At 47.0% G+C, this 19,748-nt stretch overlaps 1 protein-coding gene across 1 annotated transcript in view; it reads right to left on the bottom strand.

Moving 5' to 3' along the window:
- Nucleotides 1-19,748, bottom strand: part of LOC120999139 — a 260,278-nt gene that overhangs the window by 112,593 nt on the left and 127,937 nt on the right. The window lies entirely within an intron of this gene.

The following is a 19,748-nucleotide window of genomic DNA, read 5'->3' as shown; positions in this document are numbered from 1 at the left end:
ACACATAACCCATTTCCGGAGGTTACTAAGAAATTAAATAATCTAATTAAGTTTGCCTATGAAAAACAATATATAAATAAAAAAGAAAAGAACTTCCTATTACCACGTATTCCCTGTAACCCCTATTTTTACCATCTTCCCAAAATACATAAGAGTAGAGTTGAGCGGACACCTGGATGTTCAGGTTCGGCCGAACTTGAAAAAAAAGTTCGGGTTCGGGACCCGAACTTGACCCCGAACCCGAACCCCATTGAAGTCAATGGGGACTCGAACTTTTGGCCACTAAAATGGCTCTAAAATAGGCCTGGAAAGAGCTAGAGGGCTGCAAAAGGCATCAAAATGTGCTTAAGAGCATGGCAAATGCTCTGCAAACAAATGTGGATAGGGAAATGAATAAAAAATAACATAAAAGACCTTAAAAAAATAAAAATTAGGAATGATGTAGGAGGAAGAGGTTGAGGAGGCGGTGAATGGGTGGATGTGGCCGTGTAGGCTCACGTGGCGGTCTAGGTGGAAGCGGCGGCGAAGGAGGAATAGGTAGCCAACACAGATGTGTGTTATTTTGCATTTTTACATATGGGTATCCACCAAAATATTGGGACATATAAAAAAAAGAAAAAGGAATAAGTGCACTTGAGTACAAGTGTCACAGCCAGACAGCTGAGAAGCACTCACAGGAGCTTCTCAAATCCTCCTCCTTGAATTTCTTTGTTTTGGTTTAGTTTCTCATCTCGTTAGTCTATCTCAGCTGTCATGCAGTTGGACTGATTGCTACCCTTTAAGTTCCTCCCCATAATGCAGTAGTGTGCGGCTGATACAACTTCCTGGAGTGTGTGTGCATGCTGTTCCCAGTTCCCAGTTCCCAATCGTTAGTCGTCAGTCGTCATTCGTCTGCAAGATAAGTGCTGTTTATGTATTTATGATTTTGTCTTTTCTGGATCCAGGTGACCCTGACTCCCTCCCTGTCAGTGTAGGGAGCCGGTGGTCGTGTCCCTTCACTATTGTAGGGTCTTCAGGTAATAGATAGCCGAGGAACGTGGATATGCGGCCATCCACCTTTGGGGTGTTCGCATAGGCTGAGCAGTGAGGGAGAGCGGCAGGTCTATTGCAGGGGTCTCCCTTTGTTCCTTAGTTGTGGATCCAGAGAGACATTGTTTATATGGTATTGTCTTGTTTCCTGTACACCATCCGTGACAACAAGGATGGATGGTTGAGGCTGATAGAACTGTCTATTCTGCACAAGGTACAGACAAGTCTTGTGGGAACCAGGCCTGGTTCATTTTAATGAACGTGAGCTTGTCCACGTTGGCTGTTGACAGGCGGCTGCGTCTGTCTGTAATGACGCCTCCTGCCATGCTAAATACACGTTCAGAGAGTACACTGGCTGCAGGGCAGGCCAGCACCTCCAAGGCATACAGGGCAAGCTCTGGCCATGTGGACAATTTGGAGACCCAGAAGTTGAATGGGGCAGAACCATCAGTAGTGTCGTGTAGTCATGTGCACAGGTGCTGTTCCACCATGTTGTTCAAATGCTGCCTCCTGCTAACAAGCTCCATATCAGCAGTTGGGGTCGGTTGTTGCGGCGAGGTGACAAAGCTTTTCCACATGTCGGCCATGCTAACCCTGCCTTCTGAGGTGCTGGCGCTGACACAGCTGCGTTGGCGACCTCTTCTTCCTCCCCTGCCTTCGCCTTGTGCTTCCACTTGTCCCCCGGCATCAGTCGGGAATGCTCTCAGGAGCGCGTCTACCAGCGTGTGCCTGTAGTCGTGCATCTTCCGATCACGCTCTAGTGAGGGAATTAAGGATGGCACATTGTCTTTGTAACGGGGATCCAGCAGGGTGGCCACCCAGTAGTCAACACACGTAAAAATGTGGGCAACTCTGCTGTCATTGCGCAGGCACTGCAGCATGTAGTCGGTCATGTGTGCCAGGCTGCCCAGAGGTAAGGACAAGCTGTCCTCTGTGGGGGGCATATCATCTGCGTCCTCCGTATCCCCCCAGCCACGCACCAGTAATGGGCCCGAGCTGCGTTGGGTGCCACCCCGCTGTGAACATGCTTCATCCCCATCCTCCTGCTCTTCATCCTCCTCCTCCTCGTCCTCCAGTAGTGGGCCCTGGCTGGCCAAATTTGTACCTGGCCTCTGCTGTTGCAAAAATCCTCTTTCTGAGCCACTTCTAAAAGACTGGCCTGAAAGTGTTAGAGATGACCTCTCTTCCTCGTCCTGGGCCACATCCTCTTCCATCATCGCCCTAAGTGTTTTCCCAAGGAGACATAGAAGTGGTATTGTAACGCTGATAACGGTGTCATCGCCACTGGCCATGTTGGTGGAGTACTCAAAACAGTGCAACAGGGCACACAGGTCTCGCATGGAGGCCCAGTCATTGGTGGTGAAGTGGTGCTGTTCCGCAGTGCGACTCGCCCGTGCGTGCTGCAGCTGAAACTCCACTATGGCCTGCTGCTGCTCGCACAGTCTCTCCAGCATGTGCAAGGTGGAGTTCCACCTGGTGGGCACGTCGCATATGAGACGGTGAGCGGGAAGGCCGAAGATACGCTGTAGAGCAGACAGCCGAGCGGCGGCAGGATGAGAACGCCGGAAGCGCGCACAGACGGCCCGCACTTTATGCAGCAGCTCTGACATGTCGGGGTAGTTGTGAATGAATTTCTGCACCACCAAATTCATCACATGCGCGGCAAGGGATGTGCGTCAAACCGGCTAGTCCCAGAGCAGCAACGAGATTTCGCCCATTATCGCACACCACCAGGCCAGGCTTGAGGCTCACTGGCAGCAACCACTCGTCGGTCTGTTTTGTTCTATACCCCACCACAACTCCTGTGCGGTGTGGGGCCTGTCCCCCAAACACATCAGTTTCAGAATGGCCTGCTGACGTTTACCCCTGGCTGTGCTGAAGTTGGTGGTGAAGGTCTGTCACTGACTGGATGAGGAGGTGGTAGAAGAGGAGGAGGAAGCTGAGTAGGAAGAGGAGGAAACAGGAGGCAAAGAATGATGCCCTGCGATCCTTGGCGGCGGAAGGACGTGCGCCAAACAGCTCTCCGCCTGGGGCTCAGCCGCCACTACATTTACCCAGTGTGCAGTTAGGTAGATATAGCGTCCCTGGCCGTGCTTACTGGTCCACGTATCTGTGGTTAGGTGGACCTTGCCACAGATGGTGTTGCGCAGTGCACACTTGATTTTATCCGATACTTGGTTGTGCAGAAAGGGTACGGCTCTTCTGGAGAAGTAGTGGCAGCTGGGAACGACATACTGTGGGACAGCAAGCGACATGAGCTGTTTGAAGCTGTCTATATCCACCAGCCTGAATGACAGCATTTCAAAGGCCAGTAGTTTAGAAATCCTGGCATTCAGGGCCAGGGATCGAGGGTGGCTAGGTGGGAATTTACACTTTCTCTCAAAGGTTTGTGAGATGGAGAGCTGAACGCTTCCGTGTGACATGGTGGAGATGCTTGGTGACGGAGGTGGTGTTGTTAGTGGCACATCCTCTGTTTGCTGGGCGGCAGGTGCCAACGTTCCTCCAGAGGCGGAGGAAGAGGCCGAGGCAGCAGCAGAAGAGGGAGCAGGAGGGGCCTGAGCCCTTTCTTGGTTTTGAAGGTGCTTACTCCACTGCAGCCCGTGTCTCGCATGTAGATGCCTGGTCATGCAGGTTCTGCTAAGGTTCAGAACGTTAATGCCTCGCTTCAGGCTCTGATGGCACAGCGTGCAAACCACTCGGGTCTTGTCATTAGCACATTGTGTGAAGAAGTGCCATGCCAGGGAACTCCTTGAAGCTGCCTTTGGTGTGCTCGGTCCCTGGTGACGGTGGCCAGTAGCAGGTGAACTGTTTTGGCGACGGCTGCTCTGCTTTTGAACCCTGCTCCCTCTTTTGCTACACTGTTGGCTCGGCCTCACAACTGCCTCTTCCTCCGAACTCTGAAAGTCAGTGGCACGACCTTCATTCCATGTGGGGTCTAGGACCTCTTCGTCCCCTGCATCGTCTTCCACCCAGTCTTCCTTCCTGACCTCCTTTTCGGTCTGCACACTGCAGAAAGATGCAGCAGTTGTCACCTGTGTTTCATCATCATCAGAGACGTGCTGAGGTGGTATTCCCATGTCCTCATCAGGAAACATAAGTGGTTGTGCGTCAGTGCATTCTATGTCTTCCACCCCTGGGGAAGGGCTAGGTGGATGCCCTTGGGAAACCCTGCCAGCAGAGTCTTCAAACAGCATAAGAGACTTCTGCATGACTTGAGGCTCAGACAGATTCCCCAATATGCACGGGGGTGATGTGACAGACTGATGGACATGGGTTTCAGGCGCCATCTGTGCGCTTTCTGCAGAAGATTGGGTGGGAGATAATGTGAACGTGCTGGATCCACTGTCGGCCACCCAATTGACTAGCGCCTGTACTTGCTCAGGCCTTACCATCCTTAGAACGGCATTAGGCCCGACCAAATATCGCTGTAGATTCTGGCGGATACTGGGACCTGAGGTAGTAGGTTCAGTAGGACGTGTAGCTGTGGCAGATTGGCCACGTCCTCTCCCTGCACCAGAGGCTCCAACAACACCACCACCACGACCATGACCGCGTCCCTTATTAGATGTTTGCTTCATAGTTAGCGTTCACCAAGCAAAATAAAAAGTGGTTAAGTCTGTTAAAAATAATTAACCGCCAATAAAAACCCTGATGTAGGGTATTGCACAATTTTTATATTTTTTAAACTCTATATGACAGCGGTATTTGTGGCCTAAATTTCACAGTAACTTATGCACGTCTAATCCCAGATGTGCACTATATCAGAGGTTTTTTTTAACCCCAGTAAGCAAAAAGCCATATTTCTGGCCTAAATGTGACACTCACTTATGCACATCTAATCCCAGATGTACAGTATATCAGATGTTTTTTTTAACCCCAGTAAGCAAAAAGCCGTATTTCTGGCCTAAATGTGACACTCACTTATGCACTTCTAATCCCAGATGTGCACTATATCAGAGGTTTTATTTAACCCCGGTAAGCAAACAGCCGTATTTGTGGCCTAAATGTGACACTCACTTATGCACGTCTAATCCCAGATGTGCACTATATCAGAGGTTTTTTTTAACCCCAGTAAGCAAAAAGCCGTATTTGTGGCCTAAATGTGACACTCACTTATGCACGTCTAATCCCAGATGTGCACTATATCAGAGGTTTTTTAACCCCAGTAAGCAAAAAGCCATATTTGTGGCCAAAATGTGACACTCACTTATGCAGGTCTAATCCCAGATGTGCAGTATATCAGAGTTTTTTTTTAACCCCAGTAAGCAAAAAGCCGTATTTGTGGCCAAATGTGACACTCACTTATGCACGTCTAATCCCAGATGTGCAGTATATCAGAGTTTTTTTTTAACCCCAGTAAGCAAAAATCCGTATTTGTGGCCTAAATTTTACAGTCACTTATGCACGTCTAATCCCAGATGTGCAGCATATCAGAGGGTTTTTTAACCCCAGTAAGCAAAAAGCTGTATTTCTGGCATAAATGTGACACTCACTTATGCACCTATAATCCTAGATGTGCACTATATGAAACAGATGGGTTTTTTTTCACACCAGTATGCCCCAGTAAGCAAAAAGCCGTATTTGTGGCCTAAATTTCACAGTCACTTATGCACGTCTAATCCCAGATGTGCAGTATATCAGAGGGTTTTTTAACCCCAGTAAGCAAAAAGCTGTATTTCTGGCCTAAATGTGACACTCACTTATGCACCTATGATCCTAGATGTGCCCTATATGAAACAGATGTTTTTTTTTCACCTCAGTATGCCCCAGTAAGCAAAAGCCGTATCAGTGGCCTAAATTTCAGTCACTTATGCACGTCTAATCCCAGATGTTCAGTATATCAGAGGGTTTTATAACCCCAGTAAGCAAAAAGCTGTATTTCTGGCCTAAATGGGACACTCACTTATGCACCTATAATCCTAGATGTGCCCTATATGAAACAGATGTTTTTTTTCACCCCAGTATGCCCCAGTGAGCAAAAAGCCGTATTTGTGGCCTAAATTTCACAGTCACTTATGCATGTCTAATCCCAGATGTGCAGTATATTAGAGGGTTTTTTAACCCCAGTAAGCAAAAAGCTGTATTTCTGGCCTAAATGTGACACTCACTTATAATCCTAGATGTGCACTATATGAAACAGATGTTTTTTTATTCACACCAGTATGCCCCAGTAAGCAAAAAGCTGTATTTGTGGCCTAAATTTCACAGTCACTTATGCAAGTCTAATCCCAGATGTGCAGTATATCACAGGGTTTTTTAACCCCAATAAGCAAAAAGCTGTATTTATGGCCTAAATGTGACACTCACTTATGCACCTATAATCCTAGATGTGCCCTATATGAAACAGATGGGGTTTTTTTCACCCCAGTATGCCCCAGTAAGCAAAAAGACGTATTTGTGGCCTAAATTTCACAGTCACTTATGCAAGTCTAATCCCAGATGTGCAGTATATCACAGGGTTTTTTAACCCCAGTAAGCAAAAAGCTGTATTTATGGCCTAAATGTGACACTCACTTATGCACCTATAATCCTAGATGTGCACTATATGAAACAGATGTTTTTTTCTCGGCCCAATATGCCCCAGTATGAGAAAGCCGTATTTGTGGCCTAAATTTCACAGTCACTTATGCAGCGATAATCCTAGATGTGCATTATATGAAAAAAATGTTTTTTTCAAAGCAGTATTTCTGGACTTGCAGACATGCAGATATCCTGTGCTGGTGCACTATCGTTGCATAAAATGGCTGCTGATTATGTATTGATATTGACTAACTGAAGGAAAAAAGGTTTGTTTTCAGTAGTAGTTGGCTCAGGGCAGGCTTAAAACAATTGTACACTGCACCCACAAAACACATTTGCTGTAGATCGCTGAGTAAAGAAGCAGTTCTTCATAAGATTTCTCCGTGATCTCTCCCTCACAGCAGCTGCAGCCTCTCCCTACACTAATCCGAGCAGAGTGACGGGCGGCGCTACGTGACTCGCGCTTAAATAGAGGCTGGGTCACATGCTGCAGTTGGCCAATCACAGACATGCCAATAGTAGGCATGGCTGTGATGGCCTTTTGGGGCAAGTAGTATGACGCTTGTTTATTGGCAAATGTTCGGGTTCAGGTCCGGGTGCCGAAAACCCTAAAGTTCGGTACGAACCCGAACTTTACGAACCTCCCTGGCAGGCCAATCGTATCTAACACTAGGTGTGCTACCAGAAATGTATCTCATTTCATTGACCTATATCTACAACCATACGTTAAAGAACTACCCAGCTATCTCCACAACTTTAGCCAATTAATTAGAGAAATGTATACTATTGACTGGCATCACTATTACGCATTCCTTACCCTAGATGTCACAGCACTATATTATAATATCCAGCATGAACTGGGGATCAATTGCATCAAGACAGTACTAGAACAAGACTGCACACTGAAACCACCAAACTCAATTTCTGCTCGACAGCTTACGGTTTATCCTGGAAAACAACTACTTCATATATAATAATACCACATACCATCAATGCAAGGGTACCGCGTCCCACGGGTAGCGCCTTCAAAAGATACATAGACGATATCTTTATAATTTGGGATGGAGATGAGGTATCGGCCAAATCATTCAGCAAGTCTCTGAACGGCACAGACTGGGGGATCACTTTTACCCCCATGTTCAATAAAAAAGAAATATAATTCTTGGATATTATTGTTACAAATACTAACAACTCCTTATCTACCAGAACTTATTTTAAATCAGTCGACACCAACAGCTATATTCACTTCACCAGTTTCCATCACAAAATATGGTTAAAAAACATCCCGTACAGCCAGTATAAAAGAATCCGGCGTAATTGCACCAACAATGATGACTTTTTAACACAGGCCAAAATACTCAAAAAAAGATTTGCAGAAAAAGGATACCCAAGACAATTAATCAAAAATGCAGTGGATAGGTGTAGGTCAAAAACACAGAAAGAACATTTAAATACATACCCCAAAGAACAAGAAGGATTTGACCATATAAACTTTATCACCCAACATAGTACTTCAAACAAATATATCCAGGCGACACTCAGAAAGCACTGGCACATATTACTCCATGATCCATACTTGGCAAAGCATCTACCAAAGACTCCGAGGATTACCTACAGGCGGGCACCCACCATAAAGAGTGTCCTAGCCCCTAGCAAACCAAAACAGCATAAAATAAGGGTAAGACACCAACATACAAACCCCTAAGAACAGGAAGCTTCAGATGTGGAATAAATAGATGCGTATGCTGCAAGACAATTACGCAACCAAACTAAGTTTACGTCTAAACATAATGGCGCAACATTCCCCATCAAACAACGCATGTCCTGTCAAGCAAACTACGTCATCTACTTGATCGAATTTAGTTGCGGCCTACAATATGTTGGCCGCACTACACAACCATTACACTGCTGGATGAATCAACATCGTTACAACATTCAAAGACACTATGCAAAACACAGTCTGTCCAGACATTGTGCGTCTACCTTAGAAAAAGAAAAACACCCAATCCGAGTGACACCCATTGAACAAATACCAGAGAATCCCTTCAATAGATTTGATAACCTTCAAAAGAGAGACGTTTTCTGGATCTATCAACTTGATACATTAGCCCCATACGGGCTAAACGAAATGAAAGAGACTATACTATGAACCATTCCTGATAAACCTGTATACCTCCTTACGATTACAAAAAAATCGACACAAAAAATCAAAAAACTAAAAACTAATAAAGAAATATATGACCAACTAGGATATAAGCACCCATAGGTGCCTGACATATGCCTCTATCCCTTATCTGGGTGAGGGATTTTTATATAGACCCCTTAAATATATAATTAAATATAACTTGCATTTTAATTTACATATATATATATATATATATATATATATATTTGTGTAAGGCGCTTACAATAGTACAGTGAGGAACCCTAGGAAATAGGGTAATAAACGCAGTTGGTTGTGGTGTGCCGAAACTGAGGATGAGGTAGGCCTGAGAAAGAAGAGGGCCTACCCAAGGAAAAGATATGGAAAGGAATGAGTGTGAATAAGTGGAGTGGTGGGAGGGTCAAGCAGTTCTGACCTCGGACGGTACAGTCGCCAGGTAAGGGGAGTGCCTTAAATAGGCTGGAGGTGGATCTCAGCCCCTCCCACAAATCCAGGCAAATTGCCTTAATACTTGTGTAAGGTGCTTACAATAGTACAGTGAGGAACCCTAGGAAATAGGGTAATAAACGCAGTCGGTTGTGGTGTGCCGAAACCGAGGATGAGGTAGGCCTGAGAAAGAAGAGGACAAAATGAAGAGAACAGGTTTATGCAGACAATCAATACACGTATTTCTCAACCAGACATGTTTTTGAAAGCAACCCTAACCTCCTGAACTGGATGGGTATGTATCGCGATTAAGCGGATGATTTCCAGCGCCCTAATGTTTTGATGACATGAGTTGGGATGTTGGCACTGGAGGCTGTGGATGCAGTTCCTATACGAAAGGAGTGCCCTGAGTAGTTGGCCGCGTTGAGGCCTAGTTGTGTGAGGGAAGACCTGACATAAGTCATGAAGGTGGTGGTGGTGAGTACAGAACTCTGCAGCTGTAGAAATGGCTGTGAGGGTAGAAGATTATGACGCTGCCTGTAGGCATCAAGAACCCTGACTGGACCCATCTGTTATGCGTGGGGTAGTACAGAATGTTTATAGGAATGTGCTGACTGTTCTTGGAGTGAGGTAAGGTCAGGATGTAACGATCCATGTGTTCTGACAAGTGGGAGACAAGGAGAAAAGGCGTAGTTTGGGTCGTGGAAGATGTAGTGAATTCACCCGGCCTTAGGAATCCGTAGAAAGCCAAGTATATCGCTGTTTTGAAGATGGGGTTTGTATCTGTGTCAAAAGGCCTTGCGTCTAGTAGGTCGGATAACTCCTTGAAGACATGATTGTCTATGGGTAGCCTCTGGGCTGTGCGTGCGGGTTCCGCTTACTGAATACCTCTGATTATGGTTTTGATTTGGTGAGAAGCCATGAAACTGATGTTATTAGGGTGTAAGATTAGCATGTGGTGTTGAATGCCAGTGAGATAGAGTATGATGGCGTTGTATGACATTTGAGTTTAAGGTGGCAAAAAGAAGCAAACCCCAGAAGAGAAGACATGACCAAAGGGGGCGTGATGTTATGTTCCAGGAGGAATCTGATAACCTAGAAAATAAAAGTCAGAGAAAATGATAACGTGAGAGAGACTCTAATGGCGCAAGCCACGCGTGTGAGTCACCACAAGATAATTGTATTGCAAGTAACAGATGACCGAGCCGTGCGAGCGGGTCTGAAGGCAGAAAAGACATGGAACCTACTGGTCGTGGAACCACGCAGCCGGCCTCGACTGGCGTAGTTATGTGTGTGGAATTTGAATGGGGAAGCGACACGTGAGAGACTCTAATGGCGGAGCCATGCGTGAGAGACTCTAATGGCGGAGCCATGTGTGTGAAATTAACACGAAGAAGCCATGCGTGAGAGACTCTAATGGCGGAGCCATGCGTGAGACTCTAATGGCAGAGCCATATGTGTGAAATTAACACGAAGAAGCCATGCGTGAGAGGCTCTAATGGCGGAGTCATGTGTGTAAAACTAGAATGGAGAAGCCATGTATGAGAGGCTCTAATGGTGGAGCCATATGTGAAAAAATTAACGCGGAGAAGCCATGCGTGAGAGACTCTAATGGCGGAGCCATGCGTGAGAGACTCTAATGGCGGAGCCATGTGTGTAAAATTAACACGGAGAAGCCATGCGCGAGAGACTCTGATGGCGGAGCCATATGTGTAAAATTGACGCGGAGAAGCCATGCGTGAGAGGCTCTAATGGCGGAGTCATATGTGTAAAACTAGAACGGAGAAGCCATGCGTGAGAGGCTCTAATGGCAGGGCCGTGCGTGAGAGATTCTACTGGCTAAGTCATATGTGTGACACTAAACGGAGAAGCCATGCGTGAGACTGATGGCGGAGTCATATGTGTAAAACTAAAACGCCAAAGTAATGTGTGAGACTCTAATGGCGGAGTTATATGTGTAACACTGAAACGGAGAAGCCATGCGTGAGAGATTCTACTGGCAAAGTCATATGCGTGACACTGAACGGAGAAGCCATGCGTGAGACTAATGGCGGAGTCATGTGTGTAACACTAAAACGGAGAAGCCATGCGTGAGACTCTAATGGCGGAGTCATATGTGAGAGACTCTAATGGCGGAGTTATGTGTGTAAGTAAAACGGCAAAGTAACGCGTGAGAGACTCTAATGGTGGAGTTGTATGTGTAACCTAAAACGGCGAAGAAATGCGTGAGAGTCTGTAATGGCGGAGTGATTTGTGTAAAACTAAACGGTGAAGTGATGCGTGAGGGACTCTAATGGCGGAGTTATATGTGAGACACTAAAACGGAGAAGCCATGTGTGAGAGACTCTAATGGCGCAGTTGTATGTGACACACCAAAATGGAGAAAGCCATGCGTGAGAGACTCTAATGGCGGAGCCATGCGTGAGACTCAAATAGCGGAGTCGTATGTATACAACTGAACGGAGAGACCATGCGTGAGCGACTAATGGTGGAGTCGTATGTGCGTACTAACAGGAGAAGCCACGCGTGGGAGACCAATGGCGGAGTTCTGTGTGTAAAACTAAAACAGAGAAGCCATGCGTGGGTGACTAATGGCAGATTTTTTTATTTTATTTATTTATTTATTATTATTATTTTTATTTATTTTTTCACTTATGCGGCACCAATAGGACTCGCATAACCATGACCATCTCCGATAATGAACTTGAGACACTGAGCCGCCGACAACCGTATGGTACCCCTAATGGACAACACGAAGAACGATCACCGGGCCCCCGAAGCCCAGGGACTGAACTGGATGACCTCACGGTGATGATAAGTAGTTAAACATGAGCCAGACCTGATGGAAAAATGCATGGACAGTAGTGATCCGAACCACGTGCACAACCGAAACATTAATCAACCGCGAACCGTGAAATTGAACTGATGGAGAAAACAAGAGCCAGAGGCATTGCAGCTCGCTAAGAGAAGACCCTTGTCGTGTCAAACGAATAACCAACTTGTGAACATAGTAGGCCTAGAAATGAAAATAAATGCAGCATTAGTGGAAGCAGGGTAAAACGCATGATGTAAGAACAAGTGGGTGAATGCAGCACTGGATGTGAGTGGTGCCTCACTCTTATAGGCCTAGAAATGAAAAGAAATGCACATCGTGAGAGCAGGTGTACGTACCTGGTGGTAAGAAAATTCACAGAACACATGTGTAGAGAAAAATATGTCTATGCTAGACCGCCTAAAAGGGGTTGAAAGAAAGTGGTAAGATGAGTGTGGACTGTGGTGCGAACGGACACATGACCTTGATGGGATCATGAACGTGGGTGTGAAAACAAGTACAAGTACATGCTTGCGCGCGTGACTGGTTGGATCGAGACGTGAGAAATGAGGCTTCACATGTGGGCTGAAAAGACCGTCGTAAACGTGTGACCGCATGGACTACGTAGGCGCCACACCATTTATTTATTTAAAAAAGAATAATTAAAACCTTTTTTTTTTTTTTAAATACGTAGTTGAACGTGTGACCATGGGACTATATGGCGGGGTTTTTTTTTTTGTTTTTTTTTTGGGGTGGACCATGTGACCATAAGGGTTATGTGGCGGGTTTCTGTTTTATTGTTTTGGGGAGCTGCTTGACCTGATGTTGGAGGGATGCTTAACATGAAGTGGTTGTTTTGGAAGTGATCAAGGCTTGGATGCCCCCACGGACTGTGCTGCCTATGTGGGTGGGGGCATGTATCTGATTGCCTGGTCCGGAGCTCCGCCGGCTAGTCAGGAGGCCGGACAGACCCGCCGGCGGCTCCCCGCACCAGCCGCGCCGGCGGACGGCTGCCGGGACACCGCGCATGCGCCGACGGAAACGCCACGCATGCATAGTACCCCGGGCCGCGCGTGCGCAGACCAGGCACGGAGACGCGGCCGGCCGCCATCGGCAGCGTGGTAGGAGGAGTGGTGGAACGGGACCGGAGGCAGAGGGGGGGACCTGAAGCGACGGCGCGTGCCCAGCGGTGATGTCCATGAAGGGAGGGTGTATGGAGTGTGGCCTGTGTTGCCTGTGAGCTACTGATGGGTCATGTAAGCAAGTGTGTGAACTTTCTGGCCATGGCTGTTTAACAAGAAAAAGGGGGCACGTTGTATGTGAGTTTGCAGGGAGGTGGACCGAATGAGAACTAGAATGGGAGGTAATATGCACAGGAAACAATAACCTGGCTGGTTTACTGCAGGGTTGGTGACTGGAGCAGAGCTCCTGTGCAGTCGTATCCTTATGCATGATCCAGGAAAGGCATGACAGACATGAAATATGGCAAGTGACTTGCAAGCGAGAAACGTGACATGAGTTCAACGGTGGTGAAAATGAAATGAGTTGGTACAGGGGACAAAACAGTGAGGCCCCGTGCTGTACCGTGTGGATGACTTACAGTTTAACGGGCAAACGCGACCCACAGTGAAACCGGGTGAAGCAGGACGAATGGAACAGGTATGCTCCAAATCCAGAACGCCGATGGCAATCGAAACTTCCAGAAACTCAGCAACTCGCCAGTAACTCTCCAGTAACTCCACAAGCGACTCTCTCTCAAGCAGTTCTGACCTCGGACGGTACAGGAGCCAGGTAAGGGGAGTGCCTTAAATAGGCTGGAGGTGGATCTCAGCCCCTCCCACAAATCCAGGCAAATTGCCTTAATACATATATATATACCTTTTTCATGTACCTTTACTTTTTATTATGTTTAATTTTGCGTATTTTTATAATCACCTTGTACTTAGGTTAATAATAATATTTGTCCCCCTTCTCCTATTTTTTAATCCCGCACCTCTGGCAATGCCATACCTACAAAAGCACCCTAGACATGCGAATAAATCATACCAATCATCACGCAGGTCCAAGCATATGAAACATTCACGAAGTGTCTCCTGTGACCCAATCGGCGCATTACCCAATCAGCCCATATAATATGGATTAAAAATACCAACAAGGTAGTTGTTATATTATAATGAATTTAATAGTAGGGACTATCACATCCCTGCATTTTATTGAACCTGTCTATCAACAGAAATATATAAAACATCTGGCACACCTATAAAGTACCAACTTATATTACCCAGCTACATTGGATCCTATGTACTACACTCCTATCTGGTATAGCGCTCGCTCATGCTGCGGTGACATGACAGTAAGCAGCACAGCGAACACACGAGGAGCTCTGGACACTGGCCGGGGGCGTGGCTATGACGTCACCACTGAGGGAACCAATCATGCGAGGCCAAAGTGGAGGTGGGACCCTAGGCCACACCCCCATACCGGCCGAGCGCACTAGCGCTATTGAGAAGATACCTGCGGCACACCACACCCCCTCCTACATGCCGATCGCTTCAGAGCATGTGTTTACATATACAGCTGAGCTGACACAGCTCTGATGCGATCCACCAGAACACATCCCAATCGGCACTGTAGACACACCCTCCCCAAACTCCCCCCCCCCCACAGTGGTTTTGGCGCCAGAACACAAGCACAATAGCATATAAATTAGGGTTGCCACCTTTTCTTCAAGCCAAAAAGGGAGGGAGGGCCCCCTTCCAGGCCCCACCCATGTCCCACCTCCAGACATGCCCATGGCCTGCCTACAGCCACGCCCATGTCCCACCTCCACCCCTGGTCGCTGTCGCACCGCGATCGTTACGCAGAATAACATTTTGTCGCCATTTTTCGTCTCTGCAGTTTGACAACAACCAAAAAAAAATCTTAGTTTACTACTTTTCCATCATCCTCCTATCTTCTGGACAAATCATCCTACTACCCCCAATACTGTGCCGCTGTGCTCCCCAATACTATACTGCAGAAACAAATAAATCCCCTGATAATACTAGTACAATGCAGAGCCCCCCATATAAAATACCCCTTCTTTGTGGCCTCAGTAGAAGCCCCCAAATAATGTGCCAGTAAGAAGTGCCCCCCATAGATGCCCCCCATGTGTCAGTAAGAAGTGCCTCTTTTCTCCTCCCAAATATGTGCCAGTATAAGATGCCTCTCCCCCCCCTTCCCTTATATGTGCCAGTATCAAGTGCCTCATTTCTCCCCCCCCCCATATGTGCCAGTATAAAGTACCTCTCTCCCCCCTTCCCTTATATGTGCCAGTATCAAGTGCCTCATTTCTCCCCCCCCCATATGTGCCAGTATCAAGTACCTCTCTCCGCCCTTCCCTTATATGTGCCAGTATCAAGTGCCTCATTTCTCTCCCCCCCAATATGTGCCAGTATAAGGTGCCTCTTTCCCCCCCTTCCCCCCCATATGTGGCAGTTTCAAGTGCCTCATTCTCCCCCCCCAATATGTACCAGTAGGAGGTGCCTCTTTCCCCTCCTTCCCCCATATGTGGCAGTTTCAAGTGCCTCATTCCCCCCCCCAATATGTGCCAGTATAAGGTGCCTCTTTCCACTCCTTCCGCCATATGTGGCAGTTTCAAGTGCCTCATTCCCCCCCCAATATGTGCCAGTATAAGGTGCCTCTTTCCACCCCTTCCCCTATATGTGCCAATTTCAAGTGCCTCTTTTATCCCGCCCCAAATATGTGCCAGTATAAGGTGCCTCTCCCCCCCTTCCCCCATATGTGCCAGTTTCAAGTGCCTCATTTCTCCTCCTCCCCAATATGTGCCAGTATTATGTGCCTCTTTCCACCCCTTCCCCCATATGTGCCAATTTCAGGTGCCAATTTTTTTTTTTACTTACCTCCAACTATGCGATGCAGGCCTCTTCCCGGCCTGTGTACTGTGCTGATGACGTCATCGCGCCGCCTGCACCGGCCTCTGATAGGCTGCAGGCACAGGGCCCGCAGCCTATCAGAGGAACAGGGGAGGGAGACGCCTCTCCCTCCCCTGCCACAGCACAGCCGTCTGTATCGCTGTCTTGAGGACGGCGATACAGATGTCTATGGAGATGAGCGCTTCCACAATGGAAGTGCTCATCTCCCTGTTCCCAGCCGCCGCCGCCATCATTCACAGCTGATCCTGTGCCCGAGTCTGAGAAAGACTTGTACCCGGGCACAGGATTGCAAACCCAGACTGTCCGGATCATTCCCGTACGGGTGACAACCCTAATATGAATACATGTGGCCCCTCTGTTATATATTTGTTTTAATGTCCTGATGAAGGGGGTTATTCACCCCTGAAACGCGTAGACAAATAAAAGCCATTTAAACTATACGCTTCATTTGAATGGTATCCTTGGCAGCGCCCGTAGAAGAGATTCATCTGTTTATATCTCATCCACGTCTGACTTCTACTTCGGCACCCGTACGTTTTTTGGGCGCAGGCAAGAACCCAGGCTGCAGCCAAGACCCCGTTTGCTGGTCGAGATATACACCAGCAGGAGCCTATACAGCTGTTGTGACTACCTCACTAAAGCATCTGGTAAGCGAATCTTTTAAGCATATATAATAATATTGTTAGCTATACCACACATGAGGCGCTGTCCTCTCTCTCTTCCTTTTTTCCCCTGTTCTGCAGTTTCGATCACTAAGCAGATGTTCACACATTTGTCTGTATTGACTACAATCCATAACAACAAGATTACCCCCTTTGTCAGCAGGTTTAATAACTATCGAGGAATCTTTCTCAAGATACATAAGAGCCTCCATTTCAGGACCAGAGAGATTACGATATGATGGAACTGCCCACGACAGCTTCTCTATGTCCGCGGTCACCATTTCTAAAAAGATATCTATATGATCATAATTCATGGGGGGAGGTAGTTTTGTACTTTTTGGACAAAGGTCCATAAAGGGACAGTGTCCTGGATTGTTTGTTCCTTCCTCCAGGAGATCCACAAATATTTTAAGGTCTGCATATTTACTATCCTGATTGCCGAGTTGTTCACAAGTAAGTTTATTATTATATTTCATAAATTTCTGCCACTTCAATTTTCGGGAAAACAAATGGAGATCTTTAACCCATGTAAAAGAGTCAAACTTAGTTGTGGGAACGAATGATAGTCCCTTCTTTAATAAATTACTTTCAGTCTCACTGAGGGTCCGGGAAGAGAGATTGATGATTTGTAGTTCATCCCTTCCCTCTATTTCTCTCCTACCCTCGTACGATCCCGTAGCTGATAGGGAATGCCTTTGGCTAAAAAATCCCCCCGGGTGCTGGGTGTCAGTGACAGGTTGACTCTTATCAAAATGAACAAGGCCTGGCTTGCACCTGACTTCTCTACTCCACCAGAGGAAAGCGGCTGAACATAAAGGCACTTTAAATGTGGCTTTTATGGTGAATAGAATACACTATTCCCATGCACCCCTTCCACCACAAAAAAGGGTATATGGTTCAATCTTCCTTTTCTTGTCCTCCTCCTCCTACTCCATCATATCAACATGCTTATTAGTCTGCCCTCGCTCCTAATGTTTTAGAGGTTCAGCTCAGCAGCAGGCCCTCAACAATATTTTTTTTGATGGTCAGCTCAGCAGCAGGCACTCGCCCGTAATGTTTTATAGAGTCAGCTCAGCAGCAGACCCTCAACCATAATTTTTTCGATGGTCAACTCAGCAGCAGACCCTCGCCCATAATTTTTTCCATGGTCAGATCAGCAGCAGGCCCTCGCCCATAATTTTTTCCATGGTCAGCTCAGCAGCAGGCTCTCAACCATAATTTTTTCGATGGTCAGCTCAGTAGCAGGCCCTCACCCATAATTTTCTCCATGGTCAGATCAGCAGCAGGCTCTTGCCCCTAATGTTTTAGAGAATCAGCTCGGCAGCAGACCCTCACTCCTAATGTTTTAGATGGTCAGCTCAGCAGCAGGCCCTCGCCCATAATTTTTTCCATGGTCAGCTCAGCAGCAGGCCCTCGCCCATAATGTTTTCCATGGTCATATCAGCAGCAAGCATTCGGCCCTAATGTTTTAGAGAGTCAGCTCAACAGCAGACGCTCACCCGTAATGTTTTAGATGGTCAGCTCAGCAGTAGGCACTCGCCCCTAATGTTTAGAGAGTTAGCTCATCAGCAGACCCTCAACCATAATATTTTCGATGTCAGCTCAACAGTAAGTGAGGCTGATAGGCATTTTGAATTGTCAATAATGGTTTATGACCTGTCATGGGTACTATATTAGGAGTAGGTGGTAGATCTTGAGACACGCCCCCAAGAGGAAGCGACAGCGAAACGTACATCGGGGTGGTGTGTCTCCTGATCGCTGGTTGGTATACCCACAGTTGTGTCCATTCATGTGTATGTTATTAGGCTGCGCAGGAGTAATATTGTGTTGGGGACTTGCTGTTAGCACTCCCGGTCGGGGGTGTAGGCACTTGTCTCTATTTACACAGTTAGGCATTGTGCCCTCCGAGATGGATTGTTATTTATGGATGCTGGGTGGGTGTAGGACTTGGGCAGTGTTTGTTACTTAACCATGATGGTTATAATTTGATGTTATTGCCTTTGTGTCCTTACCATTTCAGTGTAATCGGAGGAACACACATTTTTCCATATTCTCTCCTGCATAATCTGTCCATTATGGGTTTTATTATGTCTATAATGTATTCATGGTATATAATAAAATTTGATATTTTGAATATGTGTGTTCTCAAATTGGTCAGCTCAGCAGCAGGCCCTCGCTCATAATTTTTTCCATGGTCAGATCAGCAGCAGGCCCTCACCCATAATTTTTTCCATGGTCAGATCAGCAGCAGGCCCTCGCCCCTAATGTTTTAGAGAGTCCGCTCAGCAGCAGATCCTCACTCCTAATGTTTTAGATGGTCAGCTCAGCAGCAGGCCCTCGCCCATTATTTTTTCCATGGTCAGCTCAGCAGCAGGCCCTCGCCCATAATTTTTTCCATGGTCAGATCAGCAGCAGGCACTCACCCCTAATGTTTTAGAGAATCAGCTCGGCAGCAGACCTTCACTCCTAATGTTTTAGATGGTCAGCTCAGCAGCAGGCCCTCGCCCATAATTTTTTCCATTGTCAGCTCAGCATCAGGCCCTCAACCATAATTTTTTTCGATGGTCAGCTCAGCAGCAGACCCTCGCCCATAATTTTTTACATGGTCAGATCAGCAGTAGGCACTGGCCCCTAATGTTTTAGAGAGTCAGCTTACCAGCAGACCCTCAACCATAATTTTTTAGATGGTCAGCTCAGCAGCAGACCCTCGTCCATAATATTTTCCATGGTCAGATCAGCAGCAGGCACTGGCCCCTAATGTTTTAGAGAGTCAGCTTACCAGCAGACCCTCAACCATAATTTTTTCGATGGTCAGCTCAGCAGCAGGACGTCAACCATAATTTTTTCCATGGTCAGCTCAGCATCAGGCACTCGCCCCTAATGTTTTAAAGTGTCAGCTCAGCAGCAGACCCTCACCCGTAATGTTTTAGATGTTCAGCTCAGCAGCAGGCCTTCGCCCCTAATGTTTTAGATGGTCAGGTCAGCAGCAGGCACTCGCCCCTAATGTTTTAGAGAGTCAGCTCGGCAGAAGACCCTCACCCCTAATGATTTAGATGGTCAGCTCAGCAGCAGGCCCTCGCCCATAATTTTTTACATGGTCAGATCAGCAGCAGGCACTCGCCCCTAATGTTTTAGAGAGTCAGCTTACCAGCAGACCCTCAACCATAATTTTTTAGATGGTCAGCTCAGCAGCAGGCCCT

Source organism: Bufo bufo, chromosome 4, assembly GCF_905171765.1.
Source record: "Bufo bufo chromosome 4, aBufBuf1.1, whole genome shotgun sequence".
Taxonomy (NCBI): Eukaryota; Metazoa; Chordata; class Amphibia; order Anura; family Bufonidae; genus Bufo; species Bufo bufo.
The sequence above is the reverse complement of the archived record's forward strand: the minus strand, read 5'-3'. Positions and strand labels throughout refer to the sequence as shown.